General features: G+C 34.6%; 1 protein-coding gene across 1 annotated transcript in view; it reads right to left on the reverse strand.

Moving 5' to 3' along the window:
• Positions 1–26,528, reverse strand: part of LOC113402291 (protein phosphatase 1 regulatory subunit 3C) — a 44,419-nt gene extending 17,891 nt beyond the window's left edge. Inside the window, exon 1 of the mRNA XM_026642498.2 lies at positions 26,392–26,528. The gene's annotated coding sequence lies outside the window, so the exon portion shown is untranslated. The remainder of the gene's footprint in view (positions 1–26,391) is intronic.
• Positions 26,529–27,040: the final 512 nt, after the last annotated feature.

The following is a 27,040-nucleotide window of genomic DNA, read 5'->3' on the forward strand; positions in this document are numbered from 1 at the left end:
TAGAAAGAAATGTATATTTCAGAATATCTAACAAATACAGATTTTGGCGCGATCACGGAATTAGTTATGGTATTAATGGTCAAATTCAGCATGACAAACTTGGTACCCAAAGTTTAATTGGTTACAAAGAGTAACTGCTATATTTCTCGACATTTCTTCTCTGTAAAATTCACGTACCGAATACTTAGTAACCTGGATTATTTCTGTAGAACCTACATCAATCTCGAACTGATGGATTTGACTTGAATTAGGTATAATTTTGATTTTGACGTACGACTACACGTGCAGAAAACTATGCGTATGCGTAAAAAAATACGGCACGAGGAAATACAGCCAACGTAAACAGCGCTAATTAGATTTCGTATTTTATCTATAATAATTAATCCCCAGTCGTTATCGCGTGACACCGCCGTGCTCCCGTCGTGCAAGAGGTCACACTTTTGTGTTCCGAAAAATTGAAGCCAGTACAACATAGTCTGATCAACAACATCTAATAAATAACTTTTGGGTGTCATTAATAAGCTCAGTAATTAGCCAAATTCTAATCTATAAACCGCAGACAAGGTCAGACTAATCTTGATGTTATGTTCATAATTTTCATAACTCTGAAAGGCACAAGGGACATGACATCTTAGTTCCCAAGGTTGGTGGCGCATTGGTGTGTAAGGAATGGTTAATATTTGTTACAGCACCATTGTCTATGGGCGGTTGTGAGCACTTTTTATCAGGTAGCCCATCAGCTCGTCCGTCTACATACATATAATAAAAAAAAGATTTATAAGCAATTCAATTTGTATCAGAGTTTTATTATTTATAGTAGCAACTATCACATGCCCCGATAAAAACTTGACCTTGAACTGAGACACAATTGGTAGGTACTGTATCTGTGCTATATGACTTTGTGCTTACATGGTTGTACCCATTTATGGGACAGGACTATCGATGAAACGTGTGATCCGTCGTTATGTTATCACAAACGTCATTATCCATGTAAAATGAATCGTGTAACCTGGTGTTAAAAGAGCCAAAGTACATTTTCGCGTTAAACGTAAACCACATTATATATATCGGCATAAGGTCGATAGTGCTTATGATAATATCGTTCTGACTGATGGCGGACACGCGGTCTATCTCAAGAGAGACCACCCAACTACACTATCTAACACAGGCGCACTCTCTATTCCTTTACTCTGCAAATAAAACACGACCCCAAAGAGTTCAGGTGCAGGACTAACTGCTTTACATGTATTCGGCCATGGAACTGTACGTACTACCAACATCCAGACTCCAGGCAGTTACTTAGGATCTTTCGATACAAAACCAAATCGCTTTTCAGTAGCCCAACCTATGATTTGAACCCAGGACCTCGAGATCTGACTTATATTTAGCCAATAGACCAACGAAGCAGGATTACTAATAGCAACAATGTTACGCAAAAATCTATTCATTGTTTTCATTCCAATACCAATATTAAGTAAAGGTCATTGATATTGGCCCTTTTGGAACCAGACCACTGAATTAAAAATATTGTTGATGATTATACGCTTCCGCTGAACTAAAAGTGCCCCAAAAACAGTGTTACGCAATCTTCTGATGATCAACAGTAGCTTTATGTTATTGGACTTGGACAGAAGATACCCAATCATTTGGTCAAAATATGGCAGTACACCTGAAAAATATGAAAATTAGCTATAAACCCAGCACCGAAATTTTCACCACAAATACAGACATTGGTTGCAAAATTTGCCCCAAAAATATGAATAGGTGAAGATAAATAATTAAATCAGCGTTCATGATATTGTGTTAACGCCTGTTGCCCTTCAGAGATGACCTCTAACGAAACTGGCGCCACAGTCACACCACGTAGATAGCGAATTATCGCCGCGTACGAGACAAGACGAGTGTGTGTGCGACCAGTGTTGGACATGATCTAGTCTGTTACACGTAAGCCGATAGAGCGCGTAGTACGAACAGGGGAGCAATTCCACTAATTTATAACGTTACCATATGTTCTCGATCCAATTCCGATCCCACTTCGATCGCAACTGATTCGTTGTGTTAGTAGAAAAGGTAAAGGTTAAACAGTAACGATTACGTTTTAATTCAACTGTCATAGGTGATTTATTAGTAGAATTAACTCCCTACAGATGAGTACGAACGCTCATTCATATATTTGGTATACTAATTTTCGCCTGAGTTTTAGGGGGATTTCTGTCGTAGTTTTTAGATATAAAAAGTAGCCTATGTCCTGCAATAGATCTTAAGGTTGCGTCGTTTTAAATTAAATGTTACGCCACTAATTTTGAATGTAGCGTCTACGGAGAACATTCATAAAGTCAGTGGTTACTCTTTTATTTTGTAATATATAATTAATGTATCAGCGAAATAGATTAATTTTAAGAGTCTTGATCTTTATTTCATTTCATTAGCGTTTTATTTTATGGCATTAGTTGGCGGACGAGCAAATAGGTCACCTGAAGGTAAGTGGTCACCACCGCACATAGACAAAGGTGCTGTAAGAAATATTAACCATACCTTACATCACCAATGCGCCACCAACCTTGGGAACTAAGATGTTACGTCCCTTGTGCCTGTAGTTACACTGGCTCGCTCACCTTTCAAAGCGGAACACAACGATACTGAGTATTGCTGTTTGTAGAATATCTGATGAGTGGGTGGTACCTACCCAGACGGGCTTGCACAAAGCCCTACCACCAAGTAATTTGATTTGATGAATAACGGTATCAATAAGCTTAAGAAGGTATGCGAGTATGTGTGGGTAAGTCGTGTATTGATTAATGAATTTCTGGATCTGTGTATGAATGTGTACGGTTTTTTTTTAATATTAAGATAATCGTAGACGAAAATCGATTTAAATAAGTATCAACAAGTGACTTCAGGGCTTGTATAACTTTGTCCCCATTAAGGAAAAACTGTGCTTCAGTGCACCGCTCTTAAGCTTGGTGAATACTTGCGGAATATGTTTTCCTTTAACGAAAACGAGATGAATTATTATTTCAATGGTTTGCCCGGGTTTGAACCCGCAACCTCGACCATTTAGGCTCTCGCTAATCGCACACCCTTATCTCATTAACCAATTGCCTTTTTAATAAAACAAACATTAATCCATACAAAAATATTATGGTTTCCAAAATAACTTTACTGTTTATATTCAAACACTAAATATTATTGAAATTATATAAATTACACGATATTATCTCGAGTAAACATCATCACATGTGAGCGTATTACGTACGAGCTAAAACGGACTTTACATCATTGTAATTAAAGATCAGTTTTGATTATTACGGTAATCAAATTACGATGTTTTCGAACGTGATATCGTGTCACGTGTCAACTGCCAAGAGACTTGTACATACAATAATGTGACCTTCTGGAGCTCGAATCTTGTTTATTATTTAATTAGCATTGATGTACGGAGAAAAATAATTGTTTTTTTTAATATAGGTACGAATGGCCACTGCCCAAAGACAAAGCCCTGCCCAAACCACTCCTTACATCGCCAAAGAGCCGACAACCTTGGGAACTAAGATGTTATATCCCTTGTGCCTAGTTACACCAGCTCACTCATTCTTCAAACCCTAACAACTCTAAGTATTGCTGCCTTCTGGTAGAATATGATTGAGTACCTACCTACCTACTTAGACGGGATTTCCTAACAGTTACCATAATGTATCTTAGGGTACCAATGAAGTTCTGTAAGTGTTCGGCTACGGTTTCTTTTTAAATTAACATGTAATTCATCCAATATTCAAAAGTGAAGTGATCTTATATCCAATTATCAGTTACATTTTAATATCAATAAATAGTATACAACAATGTCGCTGTCTGTGTGTCCGATTCGTCAAAACCACTCAACGGACTTCGATGTTTCCCTAAAGTGATAAACGAGGAAGGTTAATATGAAATTTTCGTTTTTCAGAAGCCGGCACTTCTAGTGAAGTTTCTTTTATGGCTTTAATAGGCGGACGAACAAAAGGTCCACCTGATACAACACTGCCCATAAACGTTATCGCCATGAACTCGTAACTATTTCTTCAATAGCCAATCTGCCTTGGTATCTAAGATGTCATATCCAATGTGCCCGTAGTCGCACCAGCTCAGTCATCCTCCAAACCTGAATACAAAGTAAGTATTGCTGTTGAAAATTTGACGAGCGGTTAAACCTAGACGGGCTTGCACAAAGATCTATCAGCAAATTTTATTTATTTAGACATATTTAACGTTACCCAAGCTTTTGTTCGTGACAATACTTAAAATGCGGTTTACGTAACCGCGCAAAGTCGAGAGAAATCGCTAGGAAGTTATATTGAATTGTTTGTCATTTAATCCCGACCGCAGACCATAAACATCTAAGTTTCTAACCGACACGACAGACGGATGATAATGTAATATACCGAGCAGACTACTGGCGCCGACTTGGGTAACTGTTAGACGCCCCAGTTGACTAATACGTGGACCTATAGATCGTACGCGGTGGGAGCAAGGAGTTATTTTATCTGTTTGATTCGTGAAAGTCTTCCAATTTTGAATGAAGTGGTGTTTGGTGGAATCGACTCTAATTGACTTTTTAAACTGATGATTCTGTTGCCAAACTTAAATAAAATTGTTAAGGAACGCGTGCGAAATGTTAATATACAATCAGTGAGTTTATGTTTGATAGCACACCTTGAGAATGAAACGATTGCCTCCTGGCTGTTTCTATTCATATTCAATATATGTACTTAATTAGTTTGACAAAAAAAAGACCCGCTGAGTTTCTTTCGCCGGTTCTTCTCAGGTCAGGGTGTTTCCTTTTCCGAACCGGTGGTAGTGTTTAATTTGACTATCAATAGTAAGTGTAATGCTTCTAAATTGAATAAAGGAATTTGAGTTGAGTTTGAGTTTGAGTTTTTTATCCTCAAAGGGAGAGGAGGCCTTAGCCCAGCAGTGGGAAATTTACAGGCTGCTAATGTTAAAATTGAATAAATGAACAAATGATAAAATTCTTTCATATTCCTCACAGACAATCCATAAACATTTTTTCCCTTTGACATCTGTCAAACGAGATCCGGTCCAGCGTGAATTATAGCAGCGATGCCGGCGGAAGTCCTCGCCGACTCCACCTTATCAAAGGATACTCTATATCTGGACACAGCTTCGTGTTACGTTGATACAACTTATTTATTACTTCGTTTTATAATAATATTATTAAAGATCTTCACCCAGGGTGAAAGTTTTATGGAGAACTAGTTGTGTTATGTATATTCACAGTAGCATTGATCGCTTTGATAAAATCAGTGATAATCATTGTATGTGCACGAGAAGTAAGCATAAGCTTATAACGCCAAGTTTCCGACTCCGCAAAGTCAATAAATCATTCTTGAGGCAAGGTATCCGCTTCTATAATAAAATTCCGCAGACATTTTTAACTTTGCCGTTTCATAGATTCAAATCATTTGTAAAAAATACATTGGTAAAGAAGGCATATTATTCGATACAAGAGTATATTGATGATAAAAAAACGTGGAGTTAACGCTCGTTGACTTCCAGGCAGGAGACATAACATACATATAAAGGAGCGTCATAAGGGGCCTCATTGAGGTCCCGGGCGTCGCCATCCATAGTGGGCGTTGTAACGGCAGGACTTTGATAATAAAAAAAGGCACACTCGTATTGTATAGTCTTATTATTTCACCGTTTTACAATTTCACACAAAAGGTACACAATCAACACTTTATTATAACTCGATTAGAGCCAATAGTTTAGCACGTGTGCACCTCGTGCGGCAGCTGTCAAACGAATGCCGGCCGCTATTCCTCGAGGCGACACCCACTACTCTATTCGGAGTTACCCGCTCATATTTTTAATAACATCACATAATCAACTAAAACTAAAACATTATTAAAAAATCGTAAATAATAATTTCGTAATTTTTATCATGAAAATTAATCAAAAATCAGCGCGCCGTCACATATATAATTGTATTTATATAATATGACTGTATTTTTAGATGTTGAAAAAGAGTAACTATTGAGTTTCTTGCCGGTTCTTCACGGTAGAATCTGCATTCCGAACCGGTGGTAGATTTACTAAATATTTAAGTTTGTTAAATGACGATTCAAAAGTGCTTATAAAAGCCTACTTGAATAAAGTATATTTTGTTACACTTGAGTACTTACACATTGATTATTGTATTTTTTCCTTTTAAACAAACAATACGCGATAGTTTCAATCCCAGTGTTATCTAAGGTCATTACCTCTGATAACGTCGCACAAGAGCGTGCTCTTGAAAAGATATAAACTCACCTCATTCACTCACTTGTGCCAACTAATCTTGTACTAATACGATACAGCTGGAGAGTTTGTTTGTTTGAACGCGTATATCAAGAAGTAAGACTCGAGATGAAAAAAAAAGGTGTTAAATAGTGCAGCTTCGTTGATGGCTTCAGGCTCGTCAGGGCGTCACGCTACGAACGAGATCACGGGCAAAACTAGTATTTATTATAAAGGCGGTAGTTTGTACGTTACGCTTTAACGTCTTAATTTTTCGAACGATAATTATAAAATCTTGCACACACGCTGTCAGGGGTACAGGAAATACAGGGTAACTTACATCTGCCCCCTCAGACGCGATATATACGACGGCGACTACGATCAGCGGCCCGCCCGTCATCGGTAGGAGCTTCTGGTACAGGGTTCATGGCGTAGGTCTCAGGCAACCAACAACGATACAGTATAACAATTCTTGTACAAATTATAAAGTAGGTATATTATAACTATCAGAGTCGCGTGAACCAATGGTGGCGTTTGGAAGGCCCGAACTGTGTCGCCACTAAATGATAAAATTTCGACTCAAAATAATTCAAAATGTGACAGTTGTCCCTTCAAACGATTCCGATCACGTGACTCATTACGTCACGGCGTTCGCACCCCACAGATACAACAAAATCAACTGAACTACCGATTATTCGTAATCGACGAGACGTACATACGTATTACACAGGTTCTTATCGGTACTTGTTGCTGGTGAAACCGGCAAGAAACTCATTAGTTACTCTTATCCAACAACCAGTTAGATTGCTAAGTAATATAATTGAATTTATTGTTTATCCCTCATGACAATCTCCACACTTTTTTTCATCTATGTATGTATACCTTTATCAAGTCATATGCCTTATTAGTCAAAATTTTCTTAAAAAGTAATACAGCGGGACCCTATTTCTAAGACTCCGCTGTCCGCTTGTCCCCAGGCTGTATATCATGAACCTTGATAGTTTGGCAGTTGAAATTTTCACAATGATGTATTTCTTTTGCCGTTATAACCTGAATGAAATAACTATTTAAAGGGGCTCCCATATACAAAACGTGATTTTTTTTGCGTAATGCGTAAGTCCGACTCGCAATTGGCCGGTTTTTTTTTTGTAATTGTAAATCTTAGTTCAATGGATTGTGTTTTAAAACATTTATAATCTACTAGTTGAACCTGCGACATTACCAGCGCGAAAACCTTTACCTATAGCACACAAACCGGCACAGTGAATTAAGAAATAGGCCATGTCCTTCCCTGGGACTCAAACTACACCTATTGCAAATTTCATCGGAGTCAGTGCAGCAGTCTAACCACCAAGAGGTAACAGACAGACTTAATTTCGTATTTATTATTAGTATAGATGCTAACCTTTTTTTATGTTATAGGGGGCAGACGAACAGGAATAGTATATATTGATTAAAATTGGTTTTATCTGTACTACATATGATGAAACTTTCCTGCATAATAGATTAAATCACCAGAAACGCCAGTAACAAAATAAGTAATTTTATCATATTAAGACAGACAGACATAGCAACTTACTTTAAAAATAAGCAATTACAGTTGTAACCAATCAAAAATGAAATGCTTATGAGCAATTTGAGTAGCTGGACTGTTACTGAGATGTTACAGATGGGAAACCCCATCAGGCACCCACCTGGTTATAAATATACTAGCATTGACCCATTTAAAAGTCGTTCAAATTATAATGGGCGTTGTTTCCGTGTCGACCTTGGCTCTGAAGTAATATGAAATTTTTTATTTTCATAAATTTCAAGAATGTGTATTTCGTCTACAAGCTGCTGGCTTCGGGCGACTAGGAGCGTAATTGTAGCTCTTGGTGCACGCCTGTCCGTGTCTGTCACTCAACATACTGTTAGTCAGTTTAAAAAGTTGTACATACGTACATAAGCTCACTTCAGGAACCAGTGAAACACTTCACTTTATCCACTGACACTTTATTCTTCACGTATACATTATTATTTTTGAACTGAATACACAAACATTTCTCGAACATTAGTATTTACAACAATACCAAAAGTTAGCGCGATTTAATTTTGGTACAGTGACATCTATTATTTAAATAATAAAACATATTAGAAATGACTTTTAACTAAATACTTTTTGCATAGCTCTGACGTTGTATTTAAAAACTTACACCTAATGACACAAATCGAACTATAGCGATTATACATTAGGCATTAGGCAGTATAAGGAATGGTTCATATACCTAACGGCGCCAATGTCTGTAAACAATGATATTCACTTATATTTCATACAAGTAAGTATGCCTGTCCAAAATATTTAATTTATACGATATGTAGATACGTAGTTAATTTAAAGTATTTTATGTCTGAATTGTTTACTGTACTTGCCGCTGACCTACAGTACCACCAAGCTTGGAATCAGAGTTCTGAGATTCCGCCAAGAAAGGGTGAGCTACAGTAAGGGCTCCCAGAGAACATCAATCAGATTCACAACATAAGATGTACAAGTAAAACTCTGATTTATTGGCATATTCATTTAATTAGCACTAATCATTTTTGATTGACGATCACGACACGACACGTCTCCTTGACGGTCTGTTACGATTTTAAGGTCGAATATTATTGGCATACTCACTGATGTATTTATTTATTTTAGGAAGGCAGACTTAATGGACTATCTGACTAGTTGCGTTTGGGCATAAAATGCACTCACTATTCCCTCACTCTCATTCTCAATCTCACGGGACTGCGAATCTGACACGACCGTACAGACTTAAGGCGCTATAGTAAAGTCTCGTTAGCATTGCCAATTCCCAGACTCCTGTTTGTATAAATATCTCGACAAAACTCCCAACTTCAATGACCCGACTTCGGATCGACCAAGGACCTCGTGATGTAGATGTGTGTGATCATGAGTGGTGAGAGTCAGTCATGATATAGTGTGAACAAGCCCGACCAGAAAACAATTTCAAAGATCATTTACAGAAATCTATGAATATCTTTATTGTGACGCACTTGAAATATTTGGCATAGAACTCGAATGAATCCACTTGATCGTCTAAACGTAGATGTTTCATTGATTTATCTTTATCTCGTAGTTAATACAATGTTATTGCACTCTATAAACATTGTATGATATAGATATATTGTTATTGTACTAGACAGAGAGACTATGAGTGACATTTGTTGTTTTAGAAAGGCAGACGAGGAAAGCTACGACGAGCAACTAATCTTCCTTTGACCGAATTTCGACGATGGTTTACAATAAATACCAGAAAAGGACAGACTTGTTCAGGAGATTCTATACCCCAGAAGTGTGAGCGCAAACGCACAGTAGCACAGCATTTTCTACACCTTAACTCTCATAGTCAATCCCGAGGTTAGGAGTAACCTTTACGTGCTTTCCGAGGAAAGGATGAGTAACACTGGTCATTTCCAAACTCGGTGTAACTGTTCGACAACACTTTACGCGCGACCCAGACAACGGACAGACACCTCAATGTACTCATAGAAAATAATAATTAACTTAATAGATACTGATCAACCAAGAAGAAACCCAAGTATTTTAAGCTATATGTAGAATTTTATTAATACACTCCAATAAAATTAACAAAATCATCATCCCCCTGCCCTTATCCCAATTTTACTTGGGGTCGGCGTAGCATGTCCTCTTCTTCCATACTTCTCTGTCGGACGTCATCTCACAAGTAACATTCTTTCTAACCATATCGTCTTTCACACAATCCATCCATCGTTTCTTGGGTCGTCCCCTACCTCTATATCCATCCACATCCATTTCTATTACCACGAACAAATTAACAAAATAAATCAATTAATAAATACTAAACACACAACTCATACACCTCCATTACGAAACCGTATATTTGGTCTGATCAAGCGCAACACCAGCTGAATGAATACATCTTCAATAATCAAGACTTTTTTTCTGATGCAATTCATTTAGAAAGTCACATTACCTAAAGCCAAAATCAATAAACTTAACACGCTCACTGAGTTTTGCGAAATCAACTCGACAAACAATAATGTTTGGTCTGCAAATATTGTACGTACGTTTCGCTTTTAGTTTCTTTTCATTGAAAATATATATTGAGTCGAATCATAAGAATTATTCAACACAGTAATCTCATACTACATCGCAAGATTCGAAACGAATTTATCTGATATGTGATAATCAATGGGAGTGTTTTACGATTACAACATTTAAGTATGACCACAGGCCAGTTATCGACAGTGACGTTAAACTTTTTTTTTTGTTTTATCTGTGCCAAAAAGGCACATTATTTCGCCGATGTCACGAGGATGGCGAAGACACGACAGAGATTGATCGGTACGGTCCAGATCACAGGCTCAATTTAATTTAGAAGGCATAACAGTAGTAGACTTATTGAAAACCCATAACTTAAAACAACTCAATAATAATAATTACATAAAAAATAATTGCCATTAAAACACATAAGAACAGTCACAATAGTATTTACAGCCTAGTCTATTACGTTCAATATATTTTGAACTAAACACGAAGGTTAACGAACATTCAACATTAACAGGACGAGGAACTTCAAGTGAGACTAGTCAAAGTATACAGATGATAAAAAAGCGTGGAGTTATTGCTCGTTGAGTTCCAGGCAAGATATATAACATACATATATAATTGTATTTTTAGATGTTGAAAAAGAGTAACTACTGAGTTTCTTGCCGGTTCTTCCCGGTAGAATCTACATTCCGAACCGGTGATAGCTTCACTTAATATAGTTTGTTAAATGACGATTCAAAAGTGCTTGTAAAAGCCTACTTGAATAAAGTACATTTTGACATAATAATCGATAGATTAATTCTCATTAAAAAAAAAAGAAGTTTTCCGGTAAAGCATTCAAACCTTTGTAACGGAACAAGAAATATAAAAATATAACATAATGGCAATGATCTTAACGATGTATCTTATTCACGATTGAATTTTTGCTTAACTACGGTCACACCGAAGCGAATTTTAGATATTATTTATGATAATTATATCGTCCCAACCGATGATTTCGCGTTCAAACCCAGTCAAGCACCACTCAATTTCATGTGCTTAATTTGTGTTTATAATTCATCTCGTGCTCGGCGGTGAAGGAAAACATCGTGAGGAAACCTGCATGTGTCAAATTTTAACGAAATTCTGTCACATGTGTATCCACCAACCTGCATTGGAGCAGCGTAGTGGAATATGCTCCAAATCTTCTCCTCAAAGGGAGAGGAGGTCTTAGCCCAGCAGTGGGAAATTTACAGGTTGCTAATGTAATATAATGTAAGCCAATCTCAAGGGAGACCAGACGACTACGCAAGACAATATAGTGCACGAGTGTGTGCACAAACGCAGGTGCACTCTGTATTCCCTCACTCTCATAATTCGATGGGCAAATCCGACACGAACGGAAACAGCCCAGGCGCAGGACCAACGGCTTCACGTGCTTTCCCAGGCACAGTGTACTAATTTCCAGACTCCGAGTTATTGCACTATTTTGTACAGGAAAACCTAATAATTTCTTATCACAGATCCTGATCATGGATGTGGATGGATATAGAGGTAGGGGATCACCAAAGAAACGATGGATGGATTGTGTGAAAGACGATATGGTTAGAAAGAATGTTACTTGTGAGATGACGTTCGACAGAGAAGTATGGAAGAAGAAGACATGCTGCGCCGACCCCAAGTAAAATTGGGATAAGGGCAGGAGGATGAGGGTGATGAGTCCCAAGATCTGCTACTAAATGAACTGGGCAGTCAAAAATTGATATTTTTAGTTTGGAATCGCTTGGACGCAATCATTTCATTGTCAGGTTTATTATCATCTAAACAAGTAATTAGTTTTATGATATCGTTCAACACACAAACGCATATCATCCCGTCATTTGAAAAAAACAAGGGGATATTTTAATTTTTCAATGAATTTATAGCGTAACTCAGTATCGTATCTTTGCTCGCATTTTAGGAGTCAGTCGTCAAGTTTTAGGCGTAAAAATGTCCTTCTAGTTCAAGCTTGGTTCAAATCAAATCTTATCTAGTACGGTATCTTTAGACAAACTACTATTTGAAATATTGTCATTGTTGCGTTGAAGAGAGATTGTGTTTTGATTACATCCGTGAAACGTGTAAAATCTCACACGTAACACCAGTGACAGTCGAAAAGTTGGACGATATAATTAATTAAGTGGGTGGAAGATAATGAGAGATCGGAGCCAAGATATTTACAGACAAACGAGAGCCAAAAGGCGTGGCGTGATGTTATTTAAAAAAACAATAACACGTTAATTGTTGGATTAATAATCATTTTTATGAATGAACACGCTTTTTTATTACAAATAAAACCAAGCTAACGGCTTCGCACGAATAAGGATTCATATAAAACCTACTTGCTGTCATCTAAGAGCTAATACTTCTTGATTTTCAGGCACATGCACCATTACATAGTATAAAACAAAGTCGCTCACCTCTGTCTGTCCTTATGTATGCTTAGATCTTTAAAATTACACGACCGTTTTTGATGCGATATTTTTAGTAGAGAAACACTGATCATTTTAGAGTATTCCAAATTGATGTCGTAAATAAACATATTTTTTGCGCTTACATTACAAATGCTGGCTGAGCCCTACGAGATGGATCATAATAATGTACTATAGTATTGTGCACATTAAAAAGGTCTTCAAAAAGTCCCCGATGGTATTTGTCTATCTCTTAAAGATAACCCACAATAACTATTTCTTATCCTTTACTTTTTACGAGAAATAAGCAATTAATGCTGTATATTAATCATTATCAAATTAAGTAACTTAAATACATTGTGCGTTTAATATAGATCAATATAGGCCTTTACAGAATGTAATTTAAACATGACATTGTACCCCCAAGAGAGGTGAATTAAAAAAGTACCCTTGGCTTTCCTCTAATCTCTATACCAAATTCCATCTACATGAATTCAGCGATTTAAGCATGAAGAAGCACGACGTACTTAACGCGGGTGACATCCCGCAGTGTTGCCAGAGTATTATAAAACGTGATTCCCGTCACAAGCTACAACTTATAAGTCCAAAGTATTATATCATCTAATGAATACGATTGCCACATAAAAAAATGTTGCCTTGTCAAAAGGCACGTAAAGTCATCTGCGCCTGTTTTTTCTTCGGTCGTGTTGGATTTGAAGGTCCGTTGGATTATGAGAATGAAGGAATACAGAGTACGCTTGTGTTTCTGCACACACCAGTGCACATCGTGAAATAGGTGGCAAACGAGCAGGAAGCTCATCTGATGGAAAGTGACTATCACCGCCCATGGACACCTGCAACACCGGGGGGCTTGCAGGTGCGTTGTCGGCGTTTAAGGAAGGAGTACGCTCTTTTCTTGAAGGTTACCAAGAAGTTCCTAAAATGTTATATCACCCATCCTTTAAACCACACCACAACTCTTAATAAGTTGTTTGGCGATAAAATATCTGATGAGTGCGACCCAGAAGAGCTCGCACAAAGCCCTCCCACCAAGTAAACGCGATAAACAGAACATTACGCGATTGTTTGAACGCGATAAAAAACCTACCAAACGGATATCACACAGTTGTAACCAAAAGACGGAGTGATTCATGAGGAAGGTTTAGGTTATGAATAAAAATGACGATAATTATTAGAGATTTAATGGCGCTCCACGTAAACTACGAGTTATACTCGTATGTTTTAGGATATTCGATATTATGTGGACACGTGCGAAACCGGGCCGGGTTGCCAGTGCATTATAATATGTTATAAATCAGGAACGTGTACATCACGCGCGCGAGACGTGATTCTATTTTAATATCATCCAAATATAGCTTACAACGATACGACATCTACGGTTTATGGCACGAACTTATATTTTGAATATAGAAAATACTGTGATTTTTTTTAAAATTACTAATAAATAATTATTAATATTAAGCCCATAAATATACAAATTAGAATTAAATATAGTTACTATATAAAGTCCGCGTGGAATTGTGGCAAGAATGCTAGCAACATTTCCCCGTTGCATCGCAATTCCGATAAAGCAAATAAAGCGAGGTGTTATAAATAAATAAATAAATAAATAAATAAATAAATAAATATTGGACAACATCACATACATTACTCCGATCCCAATGTGAGTAGCTAAAGCACTTGTGTTATGGAAATCAGAAGTAACGACGGCCCCACAAACGCCCAGACCCAAGGCAACATAGAAAACTAATGAACTTTTTCTACATCGACTCGGCCGCGAATCGACCCGGGACCTCGGAGTGGCGTACCCATGAAAACCGGTGTACACACTACTCGACCACGCAGTTCGTCAAACTTATATGTTTATACTTTTAATGAAGCTGTAACATATACTATGTATTATAATATATAACCCACAGATATAATAGGCTAAATAAAGCATGTTCATTACACAGTATTAAAACTGTGCATGTCACATTTTATATATGACACTGTAAGAAATATTAACCATTGCTAACATTGGCCATGTCCCAAAGCGAACTAAGGTGTTATGTCCCTTTAAAAAAAAAAAGGACTTTGCAATGCCCCAAATTAATTAAGGAATTACTAATATTCCTGTTCACCCCCTCCTTTTAAGCTTATCACTAGTGTTAGTAGTGGGGACGACAACTTTTACTTTCTACTTATTGTTAAAAGTTTGTACCGATCGTAATAATGGTGACCCATTTGTAGGGCCGCCTTTATATCAATAAAAAAAAAAGTACTTTTAATGTAAGCTTTAAATTTATTCATTGGAAACTGTGAAAGTATCCAACGGATTATATTATAGAGACGAATGTTTGGCCCTTTATAACGTGACGTTTGCCGTGGCGTTACTTTTTTTAATCCGTTAGGCTGTTCACACTCCTCAGACATCTGAAACGCTGCGGTATTATAACTGCGACAGTATGTTCGTTTATTCGTTTGTTTGTTACGTTTTCGCTTGTGAACTACTCAAACGATCATTATGAGCTTTTGCATAGACATTATCAGGGGTTCAGAAAATACATTCGGTAAATAACACGAAATAACACAAAATCAGATAAAGCCGCGAGTACTAACTAGTCATGAAAAAAAAATTGAATGTTTCAAACCCCTCGCTATTATTATCACGTATCTCCGCTCACGGACGACTCTTAACGATCATTGAGATACCAACAGTAGATACAATATCACATCCAAAATAAAAAATAAAAAATTACATTTCAAAATTATCAAGGCAAAAGTTCTCCTACTTACAGGTAGTCTCATCATGCGTTATCATATTACACAATGTAATTATTGAAAATATGAATTAAACATAAGCATAATAATTAAAAATCAGAAAGACAATATTTTTTTTAAACTATTATATAATAAATAATAATTAATAAGATAAACCATATGATTAGAATTGAGCACAAATGAAATTCTTTATTTTTCGATTGAATTGAAGGCGACTATCGTGACATATGTCTAAATCTTTTACTTTAATACTAAAATATAAAATTATTTAATATAATTATAATTATTATTTATTTTATTTTTTATAATTATTTTATATATTTAAAATTAAAGTATGAATATAATACGAGTCTTTTAATAAAAAAATACTCAATTAGTGTCGCAAGTTAGCGTTTTGAAGCACAGTTGATTGACGAGAAAAGTTTTTGGACTATTTTGATGTTTTAGTTTGTATCACATTATTTTTTTATTTCAAGTACAGAATTGATTACCATTTAATTATCTTTAAAATTGTATGCAAGCCATCTTGAACTCTCAAGAAGAGTATAATAATAAAACTCGTTGTCAAAAAGCCAAAAAAAAAACAACAATCGTAATTTTGCACACTCTGATGCTTGACGTTATGAGCCGTTCAAAATAAAATTCAGACAATTCGCCTATCATACAAAGCATTTGCATTCGTACGTGACAAGTCGTGATACCTCGGCGGAGTTGATAACAGTACCTTATCTTTCATTATATTTATACTGTCTAAATAATCTGACAAAGATAATCGCGTCAAAAAAAAGTACACGCACTCTAATAAATTAGTATGACGTTTGACGAGTGTCAAGCGTAACTGTCACGCATACCAAGACAATAAAACTGGCTTTGTTTTGGTTCTTCTGAAGTACGATATATCTTATATATTCATAGCGTAAGCGGATTTTTGTCCCAGTGATTATGGGACGATGGCTGCAGATAAAAAATCGGTTATAGCATCACTTTGAAGAGCTCCAGCCGTAGATGTGCAGAAAATAAAAGAGGATTCTTGATTGTAATTTAATAAATTGTTACTATTTAACAAAAAATACATTTTAGAGAGGTACTATTAAAAAATTAAAGTAAATAGTTTTCGAAATACTTCAATTCTAACTGAACTAATGTATGATATTTGATAATTTCATTTAAAAAAAGTTTCATCATTTTGGCGCCGAATGTAGACGAGTGACTTGCAGTTTACAATGAAATGAAATCAAAACAAAACCTGTCATAGGTTTCGAAATTCCTATAAAACCTTTTGAATAAACGCGAAATTTCGCGGGAGACGCACTAGTCTAATATAAATAATCTAAGCACCTTGTGTAAGTTGCCTTATTCGATGTCTTCGGTTCCCGCGCTTATGACGGCTGGAATGTTAAGCCACAGATGACAAATTACTTCCAATCGGAAATCGAGTTTTGTATTCGATTTGGTTTTATGTTTTTTAAATGTTTCAACTGTCATAGATTCCAAATTTAAATTAAAACTGTATAATTTGTATAGTAATCCACTATCTATAATAAAAATGGTGTTTGATTTTTTTGTATGTTATTTCTATCTGAATTATTAAATGAAGTATAGTTTTAACAGTTTGTTTGGTTCCTTTGCTTATTTTTTTTTTTCAGTATAGCTCGAGTAAATGAGGCAACTGATAGTAAATGGTCACTAAGCATAGGCGGACCAAGGAATTTTAACAAACATAAACCGCCGGTGCGCCACAAACCTTGGTAGCTAAGATCATAACATCTCCCTTGTGCCTGTAACTCTTACAACTTATGAACTATTTTAATAAAAATAGTAAAAATAATTATTAATTTTTTTATTGTATCCATTTTTTTGATCAAATTATTAAGAAAATTGCTTTTATTATATGACTCTAAAGCCATAGGTAACCACTAGACCAATGAAACAAAGACACACATCACCAGTTGATAATATTTGCTCTTGGGCTGTATATATTTTACCATTTTAAACTAAGAATTGTAGCATATTGTTTAAAAAAAAAAACAAAAGTCAATAAACTAATTTATAATCGCAGTGGAGGTCGACCTATTATCATTGTATATAATCGAGCAGTACGAACGTTAACACGAGAAATGTAAATTTTATTAATTTTAATCAATTAATTTATATTTATAAGTTTTTTTTTTATCTTTAACCTGGATTTGTTGTTTTATGCCTTTGCCTTCTGTCATATAAACTTTATTTAATGTACTCAAATGTTCATAATTTATTTTATTTGAAACTCTGTTTCAACCAGATTAAGTTAGGTATACAGGTAAGCCTGATTGAAATTTCCTACTTATGTTTTTTGAATTTTATCATGTCATAAGGCAGAATGGTAAGTGGACGTCACCGCTGGTTTTTTATTGGGTATTCCGGAGTACTAACCGCCGGCGAGTTCCACATACAACCCTACTTCACGTGGAGAACATTTGTAATGCGTTTTGCCACTGAGAAAAAAGGACTGGTAATTGAAGCATGTAACGCCAGTCCACGGACAAAAAACTCACCGTTTAAAAAATATTCACCATTTCACTCCTCGCACCTTCAACTTTAGGTACTAAATACTTTGACATTTGAGGCCCATCCCGCCTAGAAGAAGTATTTAACACAAAAAGATTTTTTAATGTAAGACTTTTAAGAATTTCAACAGTTCTTGAGATAATAATATTTAATCATGCTCTGCCAGTTTAATAATAGAACCAGGTTTCTTTCTTCGTGCAGGTAAAATAAAAATGTATCCGAATACATTTTTTAAATAATGTACAGTGCCATAAGGCCGCATTCAGGATTTCGATGGAACGAAGTTGCTTTTGCTATATATTATGCAATAAATGACAGATACAATAAAATAAATTAAGAACGTTTGAGAATAATAAAATGAAGATAAGATATTTGTTATCAAATAATCTCGTGGGAATTAAAATAATAACAAAAAAATAAGCTAAGCCCGTATACGAGTTTAGAGACAGAGAAAAAAGGCAAAGGTCGCTCGAAGGGGGGAAGTATGCTTTGTCGTTTAAATGGGTAACATTATGATAAATTGTAGAAACAGTAAGAAATGCATAATTTGTATTAGTGCTCGAGTAATAAATATATTTTTATTCCTCCTATCCGAAAATCCAAAAAATCCGTATTCCAAACCTGTTGAAACTTCTTAAATGGAGACATCCCGGTGCTTGTAAGATCCTATTTAAATAAAGTTGTAGGAATAGTCAAAACAAACAGTTCAATAACTTTTTCTCCTCTCTTTGTCAGCCGACAAACCGGTTATATTTTCTTTATTTAGATATAGTGTTACCAATAAAAAAAAAAACGTAAAAACATACAAAATCATAAATTATAATTATTATTGCCGAATTTCGACCACTAGACGACACTTTATAACGTTACCGCTAGTTTGGAAGGAAGATTATTTTAATTGAGTTAATATATTAAACATAACGAAGATTAAAGATTAATTAATATCTTTTCAAACATGACTTATATAAATAATTGAATAGTTCTCGATTAATATATAACGGCGAGCCGACAGTATTGTTTGGTTCACCATTTTCGTCATACATATTCACAAATAATACAACAAATCGATAGCTGGATTATCGTATATTGATTTTTACAATATTTCATTGGCCGCGACCACGTCTGTTTTATCCTGCTTGACAACTGACATTTTATGTTTTTCTAACGTGACAAAGAGCGCTTGACTTCACTGGCCATCCAGAATCAAATCTCAAAACTAAGAGATTACAATCAAAGTATTTAATTATCTGACGCAGCGACATATATATATTAATTTAAAACATTTAAATTTTACTTAGGTACTTATAACTTGATGGTAGCATAATTTAATTGACGCTTATATGTTACTGAGCGTGATAATTCTTATCCAAGAAGTATTATTTTTTTACCACTCAGATAGTTATAAGTCAGGTCAGAGAAATAAATTTGATTTAGTATATTATTAATTTTCCGTACAACTTCAAGTAGAAGACACAAAAGTGTTCTCTAAATAAATGTACCTAAATAACAAATTTAATATTTATTTGATCTTTAAATATTAATAAGACTTAATAAACTTTATGTAGGTTTTTTGGATGGTAGGGTTTTGTTCAAGCACGTCTGGCTCGGGCAATATTTAGTATGATTGCGTTTTGTGTTCCAGTTCAAGGGTGAGTGAGCCAAAGTAACTACAGGCACAAGGGACATAATATTTTAGTTCCCAAGGCTCATGGTACATTGGCGATGTAAGGAGCGGTTAATTTTCGCGGCACCAATGTCTACAAGTAGTGGTGTCCAGATCAGATGGCCCATTTATTAGTTCTCCAACCCATCTCGTACCGGATAAGAGATTCAACATCTAAGTTCCCATCGATTTTCGATCTTTGGGCGAAAATTAGTATTATTAATGGAATAAGAAAATATCATTGACCCAAAATTAGTAGAAGGATTGTTGATCGATATTGCCACGATACTTTACAAAGATTTCCGACTTATCTACCGACAAATACCAATTAAAATGACACTGGCATACTGACCTAAGGGTTAATAAAAAGGCAGAGATTACACGTAGTGACCTGCCTGTGTGCACTAGCTGATACCTACGGGTTTGTTCGCCTGGAAATAGAGTATCTTTACTTTTTACTCACAGCTTGTAAATGTTTGCCTTTCCTTTTTAATGAAAAGGTTTATAGTATATCAAGCTGCTCCATTGCCAGTGAATAAATTATTCAATTCCAAGATTCAAAGAAACCGGTAAGAGACGTTTATGTGTTAAAAGATATTATAAAATTAATGAAAAATAATGAAAGGATCGCCTCGAGGCCATTTCAAATAGAAATTTGTAAAAAAATTAAAGTTCTCCGACTTTCTGAATTCTGAGGTGTTCTTTTCGGAACCTGCGGAGGATTTTTTTTTTCTTGACAATTAGTAAGTAAGTATAAAGGCGTTGAAACACTTGGACCTCGGAGTAGTAGTGAAAAAACCTTCATCAAATGTATGATACCTCGCCTTATTGTCTCCACTAATGACAAAAGTGCTGCTTCATTGTTTGCCCAGAGGGACGGGATTGCGATTCAAGAGCTGCTAGCATTCTTGCCACCATTCCACGCGGTCAGGATTTACAGTAACCTTTTTAAAAATGTTATATCTATATAATAAGAGACTTAACTTTAATTTGTCTTATGTAAATAAATTGTTTATTTAAGTACGCGTAATGATATTATATCGAATAAAGATGTTTACAGTGACTTTGACTTTTGACCTCATCAGGTATACTTATACTGTTTTCTTCCAAACAAAATCAAAATACACTTTATTCAAGTAGGATTTTACAAGCACTTTTGAATGGTCATTTAACAAACTAAATTAAGTGAAGCTACCACCGACGAGATGAATGATATACTCAAATCAAGCACATGAAAATTCAGCATTGAGCCATCTCAATCATCTTGGGAAGTATTTAAACAAAACATTCGTAACTTCAAAGTTTTATCCAAATCAATTAGTGTGATAATTCTTATTGAAGATGTATTTAATAGCGTTTATAATTGCCGTTTTAGATGTTTTTAGTTGCCATTGTAAATCAGGTCAGTGAAATTAATTCAGGACTCAGAATATATAATTTTTCACAGCTTAAACTATAACCTAAAGCAACATGGCGGTTAATCTAAATATTCGTCTCTTATTCCAAAATATGTCTTTGTCCCATTTGCAGGTCAAATACTTGGACCTTGGAGTAGTTCAAAAACGTCATCAACATCACTGGTCACAGGAGAAGTTCCATACTTTGGGATGCTTCTGCTGATAGTTTGCATCCGGGAACTTGGATCTACATAGGGAATTTCTTAGATTAAACCCGATTGAACCACTTTTACTGTACCAGACATTTCAATCCGTGTTCCCTTTAAAACAAATATTTTTTACATGATCGACAAGTGAAAGTCTATTACTAGTGAAACTGCATAGCAACGTGCGCATGCGCCGATCGCGTGGTAATACAAGGAATAAGTATTTAGTTTACGAGATAACCGGTCCAGCTGACCGCCGCGTGGTTACAACGCAATCGTGTCAAGTGTGAGTTTGAAAATATTCACAAAGTGTTTATTTGTGTGTGTATCTTCAGCTGACCTTGGCATTTTTTATCTCTAATACATAAATTAGGGAGTTAATTAAATTCTATATAATTTAAATTCGCAATTTTTTAATATCGGCTAAAAAATGCATGTATATTGTCATTTTAGCATCAGTATCCATTATCAACAGTCACGACATTACGTTTTAAATGTAAAAATATTGACTTTTATCGCAAAATTCCAATAGGCACTTATGATCGCTTTAGATTCGTCATATTCAGTCGCTCAAACCCGAGCCCGCACTCAGCAAATGCTTGATTTGTGTTTATTGTGTTCATCTTGAGCTTATTAGTTAAGGGAATCGTAAATAAGTCCGCCTTGGTCCACCCACTCAACATATATTTTACTGCCGAGCAGCAATCATTCGTAATTGTGTTCCGGTTTGAAGGATGGCTGAGCCAGTGTAACTACAGGCACAAGGGACATAACATTTTAGTTCCCATGGTTGGGGGCACATTAGCCATGCCATTACGGAACGTGACCACTTACTATCAGGTAATACGCATTAAAATCCGTTGCGTAGTTTAAAAGATCTAAGCGTACAGAAGAGGAGTTACACAAACATACTCCAGCAAGATGGCTGACATTGACTACCCTAGATACAAACAATATTGTGCATTTACCGGAAATGTTAAAATAACAATCTAAAAATAAGATTCTTTAACATAACTTTTCTCGCCATCATGAGAGCTCACATCGAGCAGGTTGTACAATAATTAATTGTACTTAATTGTAAAATTAATTTTGATTAATTAAATTAGTTTTTAGATTTTGTTTTTTTTTTCGGATTCCCACGATAGCTAACGTAACCGAGATGATCATGGAAACAGTTTTTATTTGTATATTGGTTTTTGTTTAATGTGACCATCAATTTCAATGTTTCATCTGTCTGTCGTGACAGCCGCCTACTTTTAACACATACTGGTACTTATATTTACACTTGACTAAAAGTAATGATTAGATTTAAGTTTCCCGTAATTCGTTACCGAGTACTAATACTATAATATTGAAATAGTTTGTTTGAACACGGTAATAGGACAGCATAGGAACTAAAAAATCAAAAAAAAATCTTTCAGTGTTAAATAATCCATTTATAGCGGAAGGCTTACCGATGAAAAATGCTGTAAAATTGAGAGAAAATCATTCCTTTTGAGAGCTTCCGTTGCGTGCGCTACTCGGTTAAAGTTTCCTAAAAATCATGTCTGACACGATTTGTAATATAGCCGAGCGAAGTTGGGACCAGCAGCTAGTGTTTAATTATGTTAAAATGTCTTATTTCGATTAAAGTGCTATGAAAAAGATATTTCTAAGACATACAATGTTATATCGTTCTGTTTAAGTTAGTTATCGTGAGTATTTGTAATAACGAATGATAAAATTTAACAATTTCATTACGAACTTCACTGGAAATAACTGATTCACGTTTGTGAATAACAGTTAAATCATTTATTTTATGAATTATCCTCAAGGAACGAAAACCATCATTATGTTAAAAAAAATCATCAAATTCGGAATTTCATTTTAATCCCAACTAATATTACAAATGAGAAGGTAACTCTGTCTGTTACCTCTTCACGCTGGAGCCGCTGAATAGATGAAATTTGGTATGGAGGTAGTTTTAGTCCCGGGGTTAGTTTAGTTAGTTTTTTATCACGGAAATCATCCCTTAAGTATGTGAAAAGGGGGATGGAAGTTTATATAGGGAATCAATCATTTTATTTTAAGTAAGGAATATAAAAGTCGTTATAATAAACTTTTCGTTAACTTAAATAATGTTTGTGCACTTTGACCAAACAGGTGCATGTAGTTTAGTTTTTTTTTAAAGTTTATTTTTATATTACTTTACTTTACTTTATTCATAAAGATAAAATAAACAAATAAAACATGGATACAGACTAGACAAAAGAAGCATACAATTCGGATAATTTAATAAGGATCAAAGATAAATGGATGTATTTTTTTTTATACATATGAAAAAGCGGAAACCATTATTGGTTAAGATTTTTAAATAAATATCTACAGCCAGATATTCCTTGTTCCATTATTAATTGTCTTAATAAAAAACCCATAAATCAAATTCACAGTTAATCAACGAAAGAAACATCGACCATTTCAATTTTAAATATTAAATCTAAATCGTTTATTCTCAGATATACTTTTATATGTTTTTGTAACAAATAACCATTATAACTGTTTTAGTAATCATTAGGCAGTTCGAGTCAGATTCCTTTGCGCAGAAACCACACGCTACCTCATAAAAAAAGGTATCTGACGTGACATTTTCTCACAAAAACTTCTTAAGCTAACACGATATTTGTAAAGTAAATATTGTTTCAAATTTAAAATGGCGGAAGATTAGATTTTAACTTATTGACGGAAACTAGATTTTCTTTTTAAACCAATTTTCTAATTAAATATATATTTTAGTATGTTTAATACGTCAACCGACCCGCTTCAATACATACTTTGTATTTTTATGTTCCGGTTTGAAGAAGTGTTGCATTACGATTGGCAACTTTCGATAGACAATCGATAATCTATCGATAGTTAAGGAGTTAGCGATAGTATCGACAAACTATCGATAGTATGTCACGTGTGAATACTATCGAAAGTATCGATAGCTCCCCACGACCAATACTATCGATAGTATTACCTACCATACTTTAAACCTAAACCATCGATATTATCGAAAGTTTTGTACTATCGATAGCCAGTTATATTTCGATAGTATTACTTTCTCAAGGTAAATTATTTAGTAAGACAGGTAACAACAATATAGAGGTGTAAAATTTACATAATTACATACGACACTGTTACTAAGATATAATTGTTTTATTTTTCATTTGTGGATTTTTATTTATGGTTTTATATATTAGTTTTGTATATTAGGTCTTATGATTTCTCTTTAATATATATTTTTTTTAATTACTTAAATTCAACAGGTAGACAATAAGTTTTATTTTTTTTTTCTTTGTGTGAATGTTGTGTACATCTGTAATTGTCACTCATATCCGGTCCTAATTTTTTTCTCTTGTTTTATCTGTTATTTATAAGTGCTGAATATGTGTGATGTTGATGTACCTTTTAAATAAATAAATAAGTAAATAAATACGACCGTCGAAGTCCAAAGACGGGTTTTAAAAAAATAACAATACTCAATGATAAACGAGGGCCTCGATTCAAGAAACATTAACGAGAACTTTGACTTGATCATTATCATTTTCTCAAAATTCATTCACTGACTATCGATAGTCTAAAAGTATCGATACTATCGATATTATCAATAGTACCGCTGCTACCAATAATATTGCTTACTAGTGTTGGTCAAAACGATACTATCGATATCCCGAATAGTTTTCGAGGTCTACTATCGATAGTCAAAATATCGATAGTTCTGCAACACAGGTTTGATAGGTAACTGAGCCAGTTCCTAAGGTTGGAGACGCTTTGAAGACGTAGACAACGATTAAAATTCCTCACGACGCCAATGTTCATGGGCGGTTGTGACCACTAACCAATTACATTAAAACAATTGAATAGTTACGTTACAATCGACTTTTGTACTGAATTTCGTTCATTCATTTCATTCATGTTATATCTTAGAGCCGGGGATTTGAACCCATGGAATCCGCGATCTTCTAAGCTCGTCATTTATATTCAAACAGTGGTCGCCATCGAATTTCGACCGTAATTAATTGCTAATAAAAATATAAGATACGTTGACTCGAAAGATAAGGGAAAATCAGGTTCAATTGGATGATACCTTGTCAGTAATAAATTTAAAAAAAACCGGCCAAGTGCGAGTAGGACTCGCGCACTAAGGGTTCCGTACGATTATCTATAACGGCAAAAAAAAAATTATACTGTTTTGCAGAAATACATCTAACATCTAATTTCAAGTGTCTAACTATAATGGTCCATGAGACACAGCCTGGTGACAGGCAGGCGGACAGACAGACAGCTTTTGTTGCTTTTATTGAACCTAAATTTATTAACGCTCCGTCTTCTGTTTGAAACGAGATTTTATTTAAAAAAAAAATCTTAAAATCAAAACGGCGTTATGGCAACGCGTCCGCGTAATATAGGTACTGATGTCTAAGATCGACGATGACTATTTACAATGAGGACTATCTGTTTATTATCGTAGTAAATTAATATATACTAATATTATATGCTAATAATAATAAACGCGAAAGTAACTCTGACGGTCTGTCTGTTGCTATTCACGACCAAACCACTGAAGCCTGAACTAAACTGAAATTTCATTAACTTTAGTATGAAACAAGCTTAAACTCCAAGGAAAATCACAAGGAATAACAATCAACTCCCTAAAACTCGAGAGAAGCGAACAGTATAAAAAACAACGCCTGTCAATATTTTTTCTTTAAAACGCAACATTGTTTAATTATAAGTAAATTGTTAGTCTCATAAACGTATTTTTTTTTTAAGTCTCTATAAAGTAAATTTGAAAATAGCAGGTTACAAATATTTTAAAGTTGCATGTGTTGTCATAAATTTATGACAAAAAAATACAATTATGTTACGAGAAAATTTAAATATGAAATATGTATGCCTTGTTAATATTAATCTCTTGCAAACGTCTTTTGAATCTATTATGTTACTCGATTTGAAATTAGAATGACAATAGCATTTAATTTTTACATACCTTCTATTTCGTTTTCTTTACGGCTGACGCAGTGGTGTTATGTTAAAAATAAATATTTTAACTCCATAATGAATTCTTGTTTCTCTTTTTCTTTTTTAAACACACGTCAAATATAAGAAATTATTTTACTATTTTTAAGAATAAACTTTATTGTTATCAAACACAAGTTTACTAAATGTCGAAAAGTATTTAAATACTATTATGAAATTAAATTATAAATATTAGCATTAAGTAAAGTTACCATTTATAATTCATATGATAAACTAAATAAAACTTATGTAAATAATACTTATAACTAAAGTGCCGTAACACCTTTCTCTAACGCCTACGTTACTGCACTAAAATTCTAGATTAACAACAAAAAGGTTGTCGGTTCATTCATCATTGGTTGTTGGTTTTCAAAAACCTTGCCAGATTATTTTTAAACGATTATAGTTAAGATTTTTAAGTAATATCTTATATTCCCTATTCAACAATAAAGAATAAATATTTTTCTAGGCTTAACAATTATAAATAGTAATCATTTTTATTTTGAACTTAATAAAATATTGCCAGTATTATTATTAAGTTAGAATAAATATTTTAATTTTTTTTAATGTAAATGCTATAATACAATATTTTATATGATCTGATTTTATTTTTTTCTGAT

The sequence above is a fragment of the Vanessa tameamea genome, chromosome 29 (assembly GCF_037043105.1).
Source record: "Vanessa tameamea isolate UH-Manoa-2023 chromosome 29, ilVanTame1 primary haplotype, whole genome shotgun sequence".
In the NCBI taxonomy this organism is placed as follows: domain Eukaryota; kingdom Metazoa; phylum Arthropoda; class Insecta; order Lepidoptera; family Nymphalidae; genus Vanessa; species Vanessa tameamea.